Genomic DNA, 16,522 nt, shown 5'->3' with positions numbered 1-16,522 from the left:
CGTTTAATCTTACAACAAATTCATGAGATGGGCAGCATTACCTTTCTTTTGTGATTATGGGAACTGAAGTGTTAGAGATGTCAAGTTACTTGCTCAAGGTTATGGAACTGGTATGAGGGGAGCCGGGATTTGACCTGGCTCATACTTATCCCCAAGCCTGCAAGTCTCAACCACTGCATGATTTCTCCAACTCTCTTGCTTTCCTCTTTCTGTATACATATTTGTATAAATGGAGTCCCTTTATTTCCTGTATTTATTTCATTCGAAAAGGTGCTGTGGGCAAAGATGTTGAGGCAGTGGGCTGTAAAGTTTAACTCTTAACCGACGGCTTCCTGAATCTGTGACTTGGGGCTGCTTAACCTCAGGTGATGTTCCTCATCGGTAAAATGAAGATCATCATACCTAATTTAAGGAGTGGTTATGAGCATCGAACCACACCATATCTACAAAACACCTGCCACATGGTCAACTCATTAAATAACAATTCTTATTACCTTTCTGGGAAGAAATATGGATCACCATTTGAATGGCAGTTCATTATGATATTGTGGGCATGTAGTAAGATGTATTTAACACACATTAAATACAGTCTTGTCTTGACAGACATTACATTGTCTATCATGGTCTGGCTTGTCACTAATGTGCATTTAACACTCATCTTTGCACACTTGTCCAGCTGCCCCCTAAGGATAAAGTCCTAAAAGAAGAATGGGATCAAAGTGGATGGATAAGACAAATCTACCCTGCAGATGCGTTGTACCAACTTACTTCAAGAGCAGGGTCCTTTGTGTGGGAAATGGTTGTAGGGCAGTCTCCCCTCCAGTTTCTTGTTCTTCCTTCTCTGCTACTTGTGAGAGGCCAGGTACTTTCTAGAGACTTCTACCACCCATTAACTCTGCTACAACTCTTCCTACCTTCCTTCCTTCCTTCCTCCCTCCCTCCCTCCTTTCCTTCCTTCCTTCCTTCCTTCCTTCCTTCCGTCCGTCCTCAGATTAAAAGAACCTGTTCGGTGTCATAGCCAGGAACCCCAGACCTTCTGTTACAAAGGGTAAAATTAAAGGTGCCATCATCAGTTGAAAACAATACAAAAATTGCTAGAACTCAGTTTTGCTGAATCCTCCTACATGAAAGCCCTGTGTGTGTGTGTGTTGGATCTATGTGGTATCTTTGCACATAGGCAAATACAGATTTGGATTATTTATATAGAAGAGGTATGTGTCTAAGGGATTTACACACACATGCAAATATGTGCATGTCTACATATGTGTGTGCACACATGCATGTATGTATATATATAACATATGTGACCAAAAATGTAAAGCAGAAAAATATAACCCCTTCTTTTTTTCTTCCTAGAGAAAGAGAGAGAGCATGAGCGCGGCAGGGGGAGGGGTTGGGGGTGGGTAGAGGGAGAGAGAGAATCTCAAGCAGGCTCCATACCCGGCAAGGAGCCTGATGCTGCGCTTGATCATGACCTAAGATCATGCAGGAACTTGAGATCACGACCTAAGCTGAACTCAAGAGTGGGACGCTGAACCGACTGAGCCACCCAGGCACCCTTATAACCCCTTCTTCTCAAGCTCCAGACTGACATTTCCTAAAGGAGTATGAAATATGCCTTTGTTTTTTCATGTTTACAAATACTATGGCATACTAAATACTTTTCTGATTTTCACAGGCATTGCTGACCTACATATGACATTGTTTTTAAAAGATTTATTTTAGAGAGAGAGAGAAAGAGAGAGAGAGAGCACCCGAGTCAGGGGAGGGGCAGAGGGAGAGAATCTTAAGCAGGCTCCCCATGGAGCCCAGAGCCCAAGGCGGGGCTGGATCTTGTGACCCTGAGATCACCACCTAAGCTGAAACCAGCAGTCAGTCTCTCAGCTGACTGCACCACCCAGGTGCCCCTTCACGCGACATTTTTGTAACAAGCCTGCACCTTAAAACCAGCCTAGGTGAGGGCAGAAGTGGTGGGGAGCCAGCTGGGCGTTTGCAGGTGATTAGAAGGTGAATACTTGCTGTGGATTTCCCTCTTAGGTCTACAGCTCCACCCTCCACTACCCTGAAAAAACCCTCAGGACACAGAAACTCAGCTACTCCCTTCTTTGACTTTGTATACATCGGGGACATATAAAGAGGTTTCAATTTTTTTTTTTTAAATTCAGTTTTACTCTAAATTTCTTAAGGAAAGGAGCCATACAGGACTCCAGTTGGGATGAAGCTGTAATCAGATCATCTGATTTACCTGCCTCCAGTGCGACTGGGCTCTTCCCAACAATACACTCCCCAGAGTTTTCCTGTTTGGAGTCAAGCCCCTGGGACAATGCCTCACAGTGAAGCCAACCATGCAATTAGGCAGAGGACAGCTCTCTCTCTCTCTCTCTCTCTTTCTCGGTTTTTTTCAATGTAGTTGCATTTGCGGTTTGTGTCAATTCTAATAAGGCTCAAGCCATGCACCCTCCAGCCAAACATTAACAAGGAGACAAGGAGATAAGGCGGGAAGTCTATATTATTTTCATTTTTAAACACATTGAAAAATTTCAGAAATGCAATGTAAGCTGTAGCAGAATCCCCACCATTCCTAATACTTCACCGGGTTCAGGGTTTGCAAACTTCAGTGGAAAAGAGCAATGCGTCGGGAAACTTGCGCTCGTCCCAGCTCTGGTGCTAACCAGCTGTGTGAGCGGGGGCAGCTCACTGCATTCAGTCGTCCCCTCCCGATGGCCACACTTACAAGCATTTTCCATCTAACTCATGGAGTTGCCACTGTAAGAACCAACTGAAGTAACATCAAAGCATTTTGGAAATACCACAATGCAAGGTATTTACCAGTGCTAGCCTGGTTTATTTGAATTGCCTGAGAAGATCTAGAAGGGAGGAGAAAAACTGATTTTATTCTGCTCCCTGCTCCCATCATCCTCCTGAGCAGACACAGGGCTAATTCTTCTCTGTCCACGCAAACCAATCAGCACTGAAGTCTGCCAGTTCTTGCTCCAGCTCCTAAGTACCTCAAGGGAAGGAGATTCTATCCCACCCAGGTAATTCATTCCCCAGTTCAGAAATCCTCATTATCAGGGAGTGGTTTCAAAGTCCGCCGGCCCGGCCAAGTGAATTAATTGCCTCTTATTTTGATCTCGGAGGAGATAAGGATTATCTCCTTCACCCTGGCCTGACCCTGAAGGCTGTTTAGATTCTTCCCCTGCTGCTGTGTCTTCTTTCTTTCTCTTTCCTGTGAAGGAAAAGCAAGAATTTATTGTAGATGCTGTTAAGAGGAATGTCAAGACTTTATTTTCTATGCAGTTCAAAAGATGATCCTGCAAGAACAGAAGACTCAGAATGAGGCTGAGGATGGGCTTCTAGATAAGAGGAATATTTGCGTGTTGCTAACAAAGCAACATACCACAAAGGGCTCCTCCTGATGTTGATCACTGAATTCCAGTCTAGTGCCCGGGAAAGAACCTGGGCAAGGCAGACAACAGAAAACAGTGTTTCACAGCGATAGTCACGGAGGCATCAGACCAGAGTTCTGAAAAGTCTCTTGCCACTAGCCCAGCAAGGGTAGGGACCCAGCAATGCTCTGTGTTTCAGAATCTTCCTTTGAGAATGCTCTAATGGCCCTCAGCAAACAAGACTCAGGGGCATTTATTCCCACCCTCGGTATTTTTACAGAAAGAAAAATTCAAATACACTCTTGTTCTTTTTTGCATCTTTTTGCACTTACATGAATGAACTCTTTATCAAAGCTCAGGGTTTTTTTTTTCCCCCCCAGTGGTGCTATAGTATTGAAATAAGTTCCAGCACTGTGATTTCAACAGTGAGACTTTTATTTTTTGCTTTCCAGAACAAAAGGGCTGCTTTCTATAAAGTGGATCATTCTGAGTTTGAGAAAATGGCGGGTTGGGAGACAGGCATGGGAAACTGCCACCCTTAAAGTCTAAGTTGGCTTATACCAAGGACTTCTGAAGATCAGAAACCCACTGGCCTATAATCACTGCAGTAGCAATGCTTTCCTTGTGGCTGTTGTATGTAAGGGTGAGTCTCCAAGCCCAGAGTCACCTGCAAAGTCTTGGAATGCAGCCCACCTTCAGCTCTGTCAGCCCTTTCAGCACGTGGTCCTTGGCATTGGATCCAGGCCTTAGGCCTGCTCTTGACATTAGTGGGGCCCAGAGCAACAGCACAACTGGAAGCCCCCAACACTCAGCCTGCCCTACGTCTCTTCCCACCCCTGGTTCCATCTTGCACCAAAGCTTCCTCCATGCCCCCATAAAAGGCTGCCCTCAGCCACAGCCCGGGTCAATCAAAGAGCAACCCATCCTTAGGATCTAGGGAAGAGATCCACATAGGCCTTGCTAATTAGCTTTTAACCCTGCAGGCAATTCTGAGATTCTGGGTAACCAGAGCATATTCTAGAATAGGCATAGGAGGATGAGCTCCAGGTGGCACATCCTCTTGGCTCCCTGGTCTCTTTGCTCCATGGAGAAGGTACAGAGGCAGGGAGGGTCTGGAGCAGGGCCATCTAAAACTCACTATGCTTGCTAACTGTAGGCAAGTTGCTTACACTATCTCTGACTCAAAGCCCCCATCTGTTAAATGAAAATAATAGTAACACATCTCACAGGCTGTTGTGAGCCCTCGAACATTAGCAAATTCATACAAAGCACTTAGAACAGTGAGGGCTCTTAGTGAGCCCTTGGTAAGTGACAGACTGCGTTCTAAGCAGGGAACCACCCACCCTGCAATTGCATTCACATCCAGTCCCATTTAAATGCTCTCGCCACCACACAGTTGCCGTGAACAGTGCTCTAGACCAACCCTGTTCAACAGAAACATGGTGCAAGTCAATAAGGAACTTAAAATTTCCTGGTAGCTACATTAAAAAAAAGAAGAAGAAAAAGAAACAGGTAAAATTAATCTGACAATATATTAAATTTAACCTGCTTTATCGAAGATATTATCATTTCAACATGTAATCACTATAAAAGTTACTATCGAGATATTTTATATTCTTTTATTCGTAATAAAGCTTCAAAATTGTGTTTATTTTATCCTTACAGCAGATTACAACTTGGACTGGCCACGTTTCACATGCCCAGTAGCCACGCGTGGCTCATGGGCACATTATTAGACCTTGCAGCTCTAGATTCTTGCTACTCCAAGTGTGGCCTGCTACCCAACCGCATCTGTACCGTCTGGGGGCTCACTAGAAACGCAGAATCTCCAGCCCCAGCCAGGCCTACTGAATCAGAATCTGCATTTCAGCCAGACCCCCACGTGGTCTGTGTACACAGTCAAGTTGGAGCAGTATTGCTGGCTGGAAGCAAACTGGGAGCTCGTGGAGAGCAGAAAGGGATTCTCTCCTCCTACCTTTCCTTCTGTGTGCCCCTTTTTCCCTGTGGCTTTCCAGAAGATGCCAGCCCTGGCTCCATCGGAGACCCCTTTAGAGAGCTTTAAAAAATAGGATACCTGGACTCCGCTCCAGGGACCTTGATATAATTGGTCCAGGGAGGAACCCCGGGCAACAGGTAGAGTGAAAGAAGTTCCACAGGTGATATTAACATACAGCCTGGGCAGAGAGTCCCAGGCTCGCCCAACACCCAACCCTGGCCTCACTCAGTCCTGCCATGTGACAGGGTAAACACACCTGAACTTATATCTGCAAGGGCTTCGGGCAGGTTGAGTAATGCAGTTTGTGCAAGCCGCCTCAGCTCTGTAAAATCGCACAAATACTCCTCATTGTCCCACAGACTCCCAGGAATCGATGCCATATGTGAAAACAGTATCCCTCTGAGAAGCTAAGGCATTCTTAATTTGCCTTTTGCTGTCCGTTCCTAGCTACACCTGCTAGCTCAGCTAATACCCCTGGTGTGACTGAAATATGGAGGGCATACGCAATTGATACATTTATTACATAACTAATTGTCCTAATGAAAGTGCCCATGTTCAACATATGGATATTGTTGGTCCTTTCCAGGAAACAGTTGTTTATTAATAAATAAACAGATAGTTGCTGAATCTCTACTGTGCCCGATCTAATGAGGCTGCAAAAGTGTTTCCACGTGGCAGTCTACCTTCAAGGACCTCATCACCTTGTGGGGACTGGCAAGGGTCCGCAATTCGGGACAATCAAGTCCTATCTGTGCTTCAAGCTTCTCCATCTCTGAAAGTGGAAGTAACATCTAAAATCTTTATTCCCAGTACTTAGGATGTCCGAGGGATTTCCAACACCATCCCCCTTTTATTTTTTTATATTACAACTAGCATTTTTTAACCTTAAAAAGTAATCTAGCTCCCTCAAGTCACCCGGTTTCTTCTTACCAAAAAAAGCTTTTTGGATGAGGCATAAATAAATGTAATTTTAAATCATTGGGGGCCCAACTTGATAACGTTTCCCCACTGTTTTTGGAATCCTCTATAATTACCATAATAATGAAATGGCCACAGACAGGAAACATTTTTCATCATGTAAATCATGAACACTGAAAAGGAAGGCTTCTTGGTATTCTTTTTCTTTCCAGAATGTGGGGAAGGGGGGGCAGCGGATGTGCACCTGTTCCCACGCTTGCATTTTCTTGCCTGGTAGGGGCTCAGGGAAAGGGCAAAGGATCCCAGCTGCAACACAGCACGCCATCACCTGTTCCTTGACATCTCCCACACAGACGGCACCCCGGCATTACCATTACATGGTGACTACAGCTTGCAAAATGTATTTCTGCCAAAAGTGTTGTGCAAACTTAAAGGAGAGAGTCAAAAAGACAGTGAGAGAGGCTAAGGGTAAGGGGGGAAATATGAGAGAAGATGGCTCTGAAAGCCTGCTTTAGGATAGACACGAGGACCAGTGAGACCCAAAAGACAGAGGCCAGACACCCCACGAGCCACCGAGGACCTACATTTTCTCTGGGAGCGCCTCGGCTGTCCTCACCGGAAACTGACGGGTCTTCTGCCCGAAGCAAAAAGTCTCATTTTAGGAACAAATTGATTAGACAGCACACTGGTCATTCTGTTGTGTTGCCCTGAGTTTTAGTGCGGCCACCTTGAGGAACAGTTTAACAGACACCGAGTTGGCGGCTGACAACCAAAGAGCCTCCCCGACAGAAGCCATGGCTGGAGCTGGATGCAAACGGAGCACCCTGGCCGTCGGGCTCCTGCATGCAGCCAGGTGACAGGGACCCAGTAGGGGCCTCTCTGGCTCCGGCTTGCAATCCTTTATCAGGGACCTGCTGCCCACACTTCACTCTGGGAGCTGGATGCCTGGCCGGGGTGCAGGCACACGGTGCTTGCTGAGCCGGTGTGCTTTTTTAGAAGAAGGTGGCAGGAAAGGGAAGTGGGAAGAGAGTGACTAATAAGGAAGTTGTTATGAAATAGAACCTGTCTGGGTTTGGAAGCCTGTGTGACAGCTCCAGGTGGAGAGGGAGAGAGCCTGTTTTTAGGGCTGACAAACACAGAGGTGCAGTGTCACTCCAGGCAGTGCCACTGTCCCCCCCCCCCCAGAGCCCAGGGCAAGTGTCCCTGTGTCAGGAGTGGCCCACGCAGCAACAGACGGCTGTAGACAGACGCAGGATCTGCACTGTCAGAGCGTGAGCTGAAGAGGCCTGACACGTCCACAACCGAATGAAGGCAAAATGAAAGGACTGGGACGTTAATGATAAAGAAAATACAGCAACATAGCAGGAAATGTCGACAATTAAAGGAGAAAAGCCATGGTATTCTACCTCCCTAATGAAGGTATTTTCATCTTGCAAAAGCTTTTCTAGCCTTGCCTACACTTACACATTTTTATGAAATTTTCGGCGGGCTCTGAATTTCATACCACTTTTCTCATTCATAAACATTTCCCAGCCTTCCTTCAGACTCTTCTTATCAGTGGTAATTGTTACAGAAGAATCCACCTAATGGATATACCATAATTTACTGAAATATTCCTCCATTCTGTAAGTAGATTGCTCTCTTTTTAAAAATAGCTTTATTGAGGTATAATGGGTATATGATAAATTGTATAAGTTTAAAAGGTACAGTTTGATAAGTTCAATACATGTATCACCTGTGAAACCCTCACCACAATCGATATAGAAATATACCTATCTCCCCCCCAAATTTCCTCCTGCCCCTTGGCAATCTCTCCCTCCCCTCCAAGTCATTTCCGGTAGTCCTCAGTGCCTCCTGGTAGCTGCGTCCTGAGGCAGTCCCCTCCCCTCGAATCTGGGTGGCCCTGTGATCCACTTTGAATAATAGAATGTGATGAAACTGACACCATGCTAGTCTCAGGCTAAGCCTTAGAAAATACTAGCAACTTGTGTTCTTGCGCACTTGAAATGTTTCTTCTTGGAACCTAGCCGCCATGCCATGGGGAAGCTCAAGCAACCATGTAGACCAGACCTCTGGTCCACCAATAACCAGTGCTTTGGGCCTTCTGGGCATGCTGGTGCTCCAGCCCACACCACAGGAAGCATGGTAGCCCAGCCAGCCCACAGCATCCTGACAAATAATAAATACATTATTGTGGTTTCAGCCACCAAGTTTGGAGTGACTTGTTACACAATTGCCAGTAAGAAAGACAGGCCAAGAACATTAGTGATTATTGTTAGGAGAGGCTCCCATTCTCTGAGAATGCCATGAGAGAGGACAAGGGATGTGAGGCAGGATTGTTCTCCAGCTCCATGGCACTCTCCAGTGATCACCTAATTATTGCCTCCTTTCCAGCTAAACTTGGCAGTGTGCTTCCATTTACTGTCCATCCTTCCTCACTTGGAGTTCACTCCTAGAACTGAGCTTTCGATCTTATCACCCCTTGAAAATGCTCTCCCTGGGGTCAGCAGTGACTTCACTGTTGCTTCACCAAGCAGATGCTTTCCAGCCCTCACCTTACTTGACCTATCAGCTGCATTTCTCTGCTAATCATTCCCTTCTGTAACTTGTCTTTTCCCTATGTGCATTGGGTAGGATAAATACTGATTTAGCCACATTTAAGAGACCTAAAGAAATAGTTGCTTAAAAAGCATAGGATTTTATTTCACTTTCATGCAAGCATTGGACTCAGTATTTTGGCTCTGCTCTGAGACACTGTCAGAGACCCAGATTCTTTCCATCTTCTTGCTCCAAAATTCCTGGCTGTTCCACCTGTGTGTGTGGTCCAAGATGGCTCTTCACCACTACTTCATTCCACTACTGGAAAAGGGGAAAATACAGAGGGGAGAACATGCCCCTTCTCTTTTGGAGAATCACCTATAGTTGCAAATAGCATTTCTGTTTGCATCCCATTAGCCTGAACAAAGTCACATGGTCCTATCTAGCTGCAATGAAGGCTGGGAAATGGAGTCTTTTTTTGTTTTTTTAAGATTTTATTTATTTATTTGAGAGAGAGGGAGAGAGAGTGAGAGAGAGCACGAGTGGGGTGCTCCCAGGACTCCAGGATCATGACCTGAGCCGAAGCCAGATGCTTAACCGACTGAGCCACCTAGGTGCCCCCCCCCGCACTCCTTTTTAAGGTTTATTTATTCATTTTCGAGAGAGAGAGAGCACAAGTGAAAGGGGCAGAGGGAGAGGGAGAGAGAAACTCAAGCAGACTCCACACTGAGTGTGGAGCCCAACATGGGGCTCAATCTCACAACCCCGAGATCATGACCTGAGCCAAAACCAAGAGTGGGACACCCAATAGACTGTGCCACCCAGGGATCTTTGGGAAATGTAGTCTTTAGCTGGATTGCCATGAATCCTGTCAAAAATTCTACCACCATGGAAGAGAGAACAGATGTTGGGTCAACTAGCATTCTCTGTCATACCCACCTATGTGACTACTACACCCAGATTTCTTGTATGTATTTAGGGACATAAGATTTTTTTTTTTTTTTAAAGATGGGATCATACCATATATATGTTTTGGTAATCAGATCTCTCCCCCATTAATGTATTGTAAAAGTTTATGTCAATAAATACACTTAAATAACATGACTTTTCATGTTGGATGGTGGAATCTCATATGTATATGCCATAACACTCTTTATTAACCATTTAGGTAATTTCAATCTGTCCTTTATGAGTAATATTAGCATGAAAATTCTTGTGACTTCCTTAAAATCAATTCCCTGATTTGGAAATGCTAGACGAAAAATCATTTTTTTTAAAGATTTTATTTATTTATTTGACAGAGAGAGAGACAGCAAGAGAGGGAACACAAGCAGAGGGCGTGGGAGAGGGAGAAGCAGGCTTCCCGCTGAGCAGGGAGCCCGACGCGGCGCTCCATCCCAGGACCCTGGGATCATGACCTGAGCCGAAGGCAGACGCTTAACGACTGAGCCACCCAGGCGCCCTACCAAAAATCATTTTTAATATATATTCTTCTCCAGTTTACAACGTCTAGACTAGAGAAAGGTTGGAGGCAAGTTGAACCACTGCATAGCATATGGTGGATTAGGGATGCCAAGTTCAAAAGAACCACATCCTAGAAACTAGTATTTCAAGAAGCAGAATTAATTTTGGCGAAATAACATCATTAATCACACTAATCCATTTTAATTTGGCTGGGTCTTTTTAATTTGTAATCTCGCCTTTGGTTTTGTAGTTGTAAAGAGTGTATACGTCAGTATTTAGGAAATGTCCTAATTTAAGAAATTCAAATCAACGGTGGGACTCTATAAGATACTGTCATTCTCAAGTCTGAGAAATCATGTCCTATCTTATCTAATCTTCAAATAAATCCTTAAAAATATGTATTATCATTCCCATTTTATAGATGAGAAAACTGAGACTCGACGAGTTTCAGTGAGCTGCCCAAACTCACACAACTAATCAAAGGCAGAGCCGGAATTTGAACCCAGGCAGGGCTGTCTCCAAAGCCCATGATTTCAATGCTAACTCCCTAATTAGCAGTGCTGGACTTGTGAATGGTGTGTGTCTCTCCCACCCGAGCCCTCTCACCTTGCTTTTGACCTTCCACTGCCATCTGCCCAGCCAAATCTACACAGTCTGAGAGTTTAGAGATTCGTGACCAGGTGAGAGGTCAAGACTTGGACATCTGGGATTTGGGTCTCGGAGGGACCGAGAATGCAGAAAGGCTTAGGAGGAATCTGTGATCAGAGCAGTTATCAACAACCTCTCAGTCACCTCAGGTTTTATGGCCTGTGAATCTAACCAGCATTTACAGTCTTGTTTTTATGGGTAAATATCATGTAAGTGCCAACAAACATTTGGAACCAGCTGGATATAATCTAAACTGCTTATGTTCAGATCAAGTCTGTTTGATGAGGAATCTGCTGAGAAGGTGGTGTCTGCCTCCGTTATGGGTGGGTTAGCGTTCTCTCTGTTTAGTGTCCCACCCTGTCCTCCTGGCTCTGTCTGCCACTTCATGAAGGGCCTGGAATCAGAAGGGTTTAGTAGAGGCTCATCAGCACATGTGGGCAGTGGGACCTGAAGGATGTACCTGGCGAAAGACATGAAACAATGCACGGGGAAGACAGGGAAGGAAATGCAGTGAAATGTTAGTAGTGGTTGTCTCTGGGCTGGTAGCATTATGGGAGATTTACGTCTTCTTTATACTTTTCTACAATATCAATACATTGCTTTTGATATGAAGAAAAAATATTTGGGGGATGAAAGAGAAAGGCATTTATGACAAAACTCACTCCTGGAAAGGAGCGCTCTTGCCACACACAGCCATCTGTTATGTTTTCCTAAGTGTCCCCCAGTGTAAGAAGACAATAGGAGCCACAGATTGGATTTGGAGTAAAATATGGACAATTGTGATGGCTGGAAGCGTGCCAAGGCACTTGTTAAAGATGTAGGCAGCGACATACTTCTTTGTTTCTTCTCCATTGACTCCTATCCAGCTGAGCATTTATTCCTCTCTCCTTCCCCACCCCCCCAAGCCTGGGCTCTCCCCCCTCCCTCTAGTGACTGGCACTTGAAAGGGAAGCTTATGTGGTCCTCCAGAATAAAGGTGGTGCCTGCTCCTTAATCCACTGTGGTTGTCCTGGGTATGAGGCTCCTTTGGCTACCTGCTGCTGCTGCCGGCATTGGTTCTATACCTTTGGTGGGCTCTCCTCCAAGCCGTAGGCTGCCATAGTGTGGGCATATGGGCACCTCCTCACTGACACAGGCCCTGCCCTGAAACCCTCTGGGGCAATCAGTGGCTCCTTCTCTGAGACATTAATATAACTTTCCACTGGGGGCCCACACCCCCCAAATCCACAACCTCCCAACCACCTCTTAGTATTCAGGCTGCAGCCCCTCCCGTCCTTTAGCCCCCATCTCAAACTCCTGGGCTCCACCCGCCCTGCTCCAACCCTTCCCCATTTTGGGTAACTCCCAACTCTCCCTAGAAGGGTCCAGAATGACTAAATAGAGACCTGGGTGGGGTTGTCTTTTCAGCAGCTTTTATTTATTTGTTTATTTTTAAAAAGATTTTATTTATTTATTTGAGAGAGAGAGAATGAGAGACAGAGAGCACGAGAGGGAAGAGGGTCAGAGGGAGAAGCAGACTCCCTGCCGAGCAGGGAGCCCGATGCGGGACTCGATGCGGGACTGGATCCCGGGATTCCAGGATCACGACCTGAGCCGAAGGCAGTCGCTTAACCAACTGAGCCACCCAGGCACCCCTTTTCAGCAGCTTTTAAAACACAGAAAAGCCAATCATTCTCTGTGGAAGAGTGGGCACAGAACTGAAGAACACAAAAGCCTGGCTCTTTGCTGTGAGGGAAAGGGAGGAAATTGTCTTATTGTTTTCCTCAGGAGTCTAAAGCAGCAAAATAAATCACTAACTGGGTGTTATATGCAAACAAAATATGTTAACTAATTACTCCAACTGCCCAGGTGTATCTGAGGGCAGGGGAACCACGAGGGGACCGTCATCTAAACATACTCTCCAATGTCATGTCCCTTCAACCATTTTACCTGTGGGAGACCGCACATAACATCAAATTTACTGTCTTCACCATGTTAAAATTACAGTTCAGCAGCATGAAGCACATTCACATTGCCCTGCAACCATCACCGACTGTTCATCACCAGAACTTTCTCTTCTTCCCAAACTGAAACTCTTGACCAATTAAACACTAGCTCCCTATTTCTGCCTCCCCACAGCCTCTGGCAACTACCCTTCCACTTTCTGTCTCTATGAATCCAACTACCCCAAGTACTTCATATAAGGGGAACTATACAGTATTTGTCCTTTTGTGACTGGCTTATTTCATTTAGCATGATGTTCTCAAGGTTCATCCGTGTTACAACATGGGTCAGAATTTCCTTCCTTTTTTTAAGGCTGAATAGTATTCCATTGCATGTGTATATCACATTTTATTTATCCATGTTTATCCATCAATGGACATGGGGTGCTTCCAATCTTTTGGCTATTGTAAATAATGCTGCTATGAATATTGATACATAAATATCACTTCAAGTCCCTCTTTTCCATTCTTTCTGTTTCAACAACTTTTTTGAAGGTCCTATATTGACACAATGGTTATTAAGTCTATGTTGAAAATCATAGGGTAAAATTAAGACAGTAAGATATGGAGAAGCTGGTCCAAGTGTGACTCCTGCTGATGCTCACACCTCTACTGATGGCAGCCCAGTGAGCTTGCTCTGCCTCTGGCAGGAAATTTCTCAGTGATTCTCCCAGACAAATCACTGAAGATAAGCAAATAACACTGAGAAAAGATAAAGAGAATTGGGCGCTTTCAATTTGTCCATAACTGGACTCAGGTGCCTTTCCCCGATATAAGGTAATCCTGAAGGATTCCTTTTTGAAAATCAAGTGTTGACTAGGTGAATCTCCAGGGCCCAGGCTACATCTCTGGCTTGTCACCATCTGGGCAGTGTGATCTCAATCAGAACAGGAGGAAAACCCACTAAGGCAGGGAAAACGATATTAGCTATCTTTACACCTTGGCTACCCCACCTCGAAGAAGGACATGGCTTTGGTAAGTATCTCCAGTCTTCTTTCTTCTTTCTTTTTTTTCTCCTCCTCCTCCTCCACCTCCTCCTCCCTTCTCCCCCTCCCCCTCCTCCTCCTCTTCCTCGTCTTCTTCCTCTTCCTCCTCTTCCTCTTCCTCGTCTTCTTCTTCGTCTTCTTCTTCCTCTTCCTCCTCTTCTTCCTCATCTTCTTCTTCTTCTTCCTCTTCCTCTTCCTCCTCTTCCTCCTCTTCCTCCTCTTCTTCTTCTTCCTCCTCTTTCTTCTTCTTCCTCTTCCTCTTCCTCCTCCTCCTCTTCTTCCTCCTCCTCTTCCTCCTCCTCCTCCTTCTTCTTCCTCTGCCTCTTCTTCTTCTTCCTCTTCCTCTTCTTCTTCCTTGTCTTCTTCCTCTTCCTTCTTCCTCTTCCTCTTCTTCTTCCTCTTCCTCCTTCTTCTTCTTCCTCTTCCTCCTCCTCCTCCTCTTCCTCTTCTTCTTCTTTTTTAATTAGCTCTGTCTAAAACTAAAACCAAAACCAAAATAAGCTCTTTTTGGTCAAACCAAATTATTAAAACATTCTGAATAGCCTCAGCATTAACAAAAAATGAGACCAAGTTTGCTTTCATTTTTGTTTTTAAAGAACGAAATCAAGCATCTGAAATCTGATGGGTGTTAACTCACTGAAACCCTGCACAGGGGTTTCCGGACTGAGCTTTGCTTTGCACCAAACAACCGGGGCAAAGGGATGGGGAAGGGATCTTTGGAGCCCAACTGTAACAAGCTGCCACTTGGGAGGCCAGGTTAAAAGGCTATTCAACTGGAGGGCTAACACTCAGAAAAGATTACTTTTATATGAAGATAAACATGAATATCTTATAGAAAAGAAGACAAGTTTTCCATTCAGAAGGCTAAGAGGAAACTGAAACTTGAAGTGAACCAGTTGGGTCGCAAGCCCCAGGACCTGGGGATAAGCATGTACTCTTGTTTGCACTTCTGGAAACTTCACTGAAAAACATCTGAGAAGGTACTAGGTAGCCTTGGTCCCTCTCTCAATGTCATGACTTCTCACCTTCAGTTCAGTATTAGCCAGTATGGTAGCCACTGTAACGAGCAAGCTCCAAATGTCAGTGGTTTAACACAAAAAAGTTTACATGTTCGCTCACATCACATCCAGTGAAGACGGGGCTGTGGTGTGTATGACAGACTCTGTTCCATGCTGTCATTCAGTGACCCAGGCCCCTTCCATCTTGTGGCTCTTTTGTCACCTAGGGTTTTAGAGTCCTCTACTAGGTTCTCTACATCCAGCCAGCAGATCAACGAAGAGAGAGGGTGTGGAGGATCTCACAGAAGGTTTTGGGAGCCAGGCCTGGAAGTGGTGTCCATCGCTCCACCCACATTTCATTGGCCAGGACTAGTCACATGGTCCCTGCTTGCAAGGGGGCTGGGAGATGTCATCTGGCAGTGCCCACAGGAGGAGCAGAGCACACAGATAATTGGCAGGCACCAGCAGCTTCTATCTCGAATGAACTGGCTTATTCTTTTTAACGTTTTCCTTTATGCTCTCCGGACAGAGCATATAATGGCCCACTCACAAATCTACACTAGATTCCTGGCCAGTCCATGGTTGTTTATCACAGGCTTCTGTTCTCAAAGCTGCCAGGCCTCCAGGGGCCATTTTCTGCAGCGGAGGGTGGGGGGGGGGGGAGTGGGATGGGGGAGTGGGTGGGGGGGTGGGGGGGTGGGGAGTAGCCCTTCCCCTGTTCTGCAACCTACTGTCACCTGGGGCAGTGGGGAGAGGACTTAGCAGCTTTGCTGGGGCATCCTGCCTTCACCATCCACCTTACAATCTCACCCCAGTATCACAGATCTCTTTAGAAAAACAACTTCTCTAGCTTTTGTTCTTAACTTTTCTCTCTTAGAAGGGCTCCCAAACTGTCCGTGGAACCAAAGAGAGGCACAGCCACCTGCATCCTGTCCCCTCGCCAGGAACTCTCCAACACCAGGTACCACTTCTCACTTGTAGTCAAATGCAGAGATTCCAGGCCACTGAAATCAACCAAATCTTTGGGTCCACTGCCTCAGCAGGCCATCAAACAAACCAAGACAAGTCTGAGTGCCTTGTTGAGGCTTAATTAGTCACCAAATTAATTATCTGTTATTTCCTCCGTTACAGATGGAGAAAAAAAATGAACGTCTGTGAGTGTGGCAAAATCAGAGAAGGTGGATTATAACTGTGAGGCAGCATACGGAGCAGCCTGACTGAGCTTCAGGGCCGTACAATGATGGCTGCAGCATTAGGAGCCGAGAACCAGGCGGGCTTTGGCTCAGAGGACCAACAGGAAAGGGCGGTCTTAGGGACGTTCCTTAGGAATAAGCAGCCAGCCTGCTGATAGATGCAATGTGTCAGAGTCCTTGGCAAAGGGACTTCTATTGAATCTGAAGTTGTGTGGGCTTCTTTGAAAATACTGGTGTCAATCCAAGTCTTTTATTGCCACTGCATTTTTATTTCCTTTTCTCACTTATGTTTATATTTCTCATTGCCCACCCTAGTCCTGCATGGTTTACCTGCCATTTTACATACCAGCGACACAGATCTTTTTTAACCACAGTGAGGTCACATCCTAACATTATTAATAGGCCTTTTG

General features: G+C 45.6%; 1 protein-coding gene across 1 annotated transcript in view; it reads right to left on the bottom strand.

Moving 5' to 3' along the window:
* Positions 1-2,346: 2,346 nt before the first annotated feature.
* MTURN (maturin, neural progenitor differentiation regulator homolog) overlaps positions 2,347-16,522 on the bottom strand; it is a 68,402-nt gene continuing 54,226 nt past the window's right edge. The window contains exon 4 of the transcript XR_003611693.2: positions 2,347-3,229. The gene's annotated coding sequence lies outside the window, so the exon portion shown is untranslated. The remainder of the gene's footprint in view (positions 3,230-16,522) is intronic.

Source organism: Eumetopias jubatus, unplaced genomic scaffold (genome assembly GCF_037043125.1).
Source record: "Eumetopias jubatus isolate StellerSeaLion01/CBP00866 unplaced genomic scaffold, mEumJub1_p1.0 scaffold_14, whole genome shotgun sequence".
In the NCBI taxonomy this organism is placed as follows: Eukaryota; Metazoa; Chordata; class Mammalia; order Carnivora; family Otariidae; genus Eumetopias; species Eumetopias jubatus.
The sequence above is the reverse complement of the archived record's forward strand: the minus strand, read 5'-3'. Positions and strand labels throughout refer to the sequence as shown.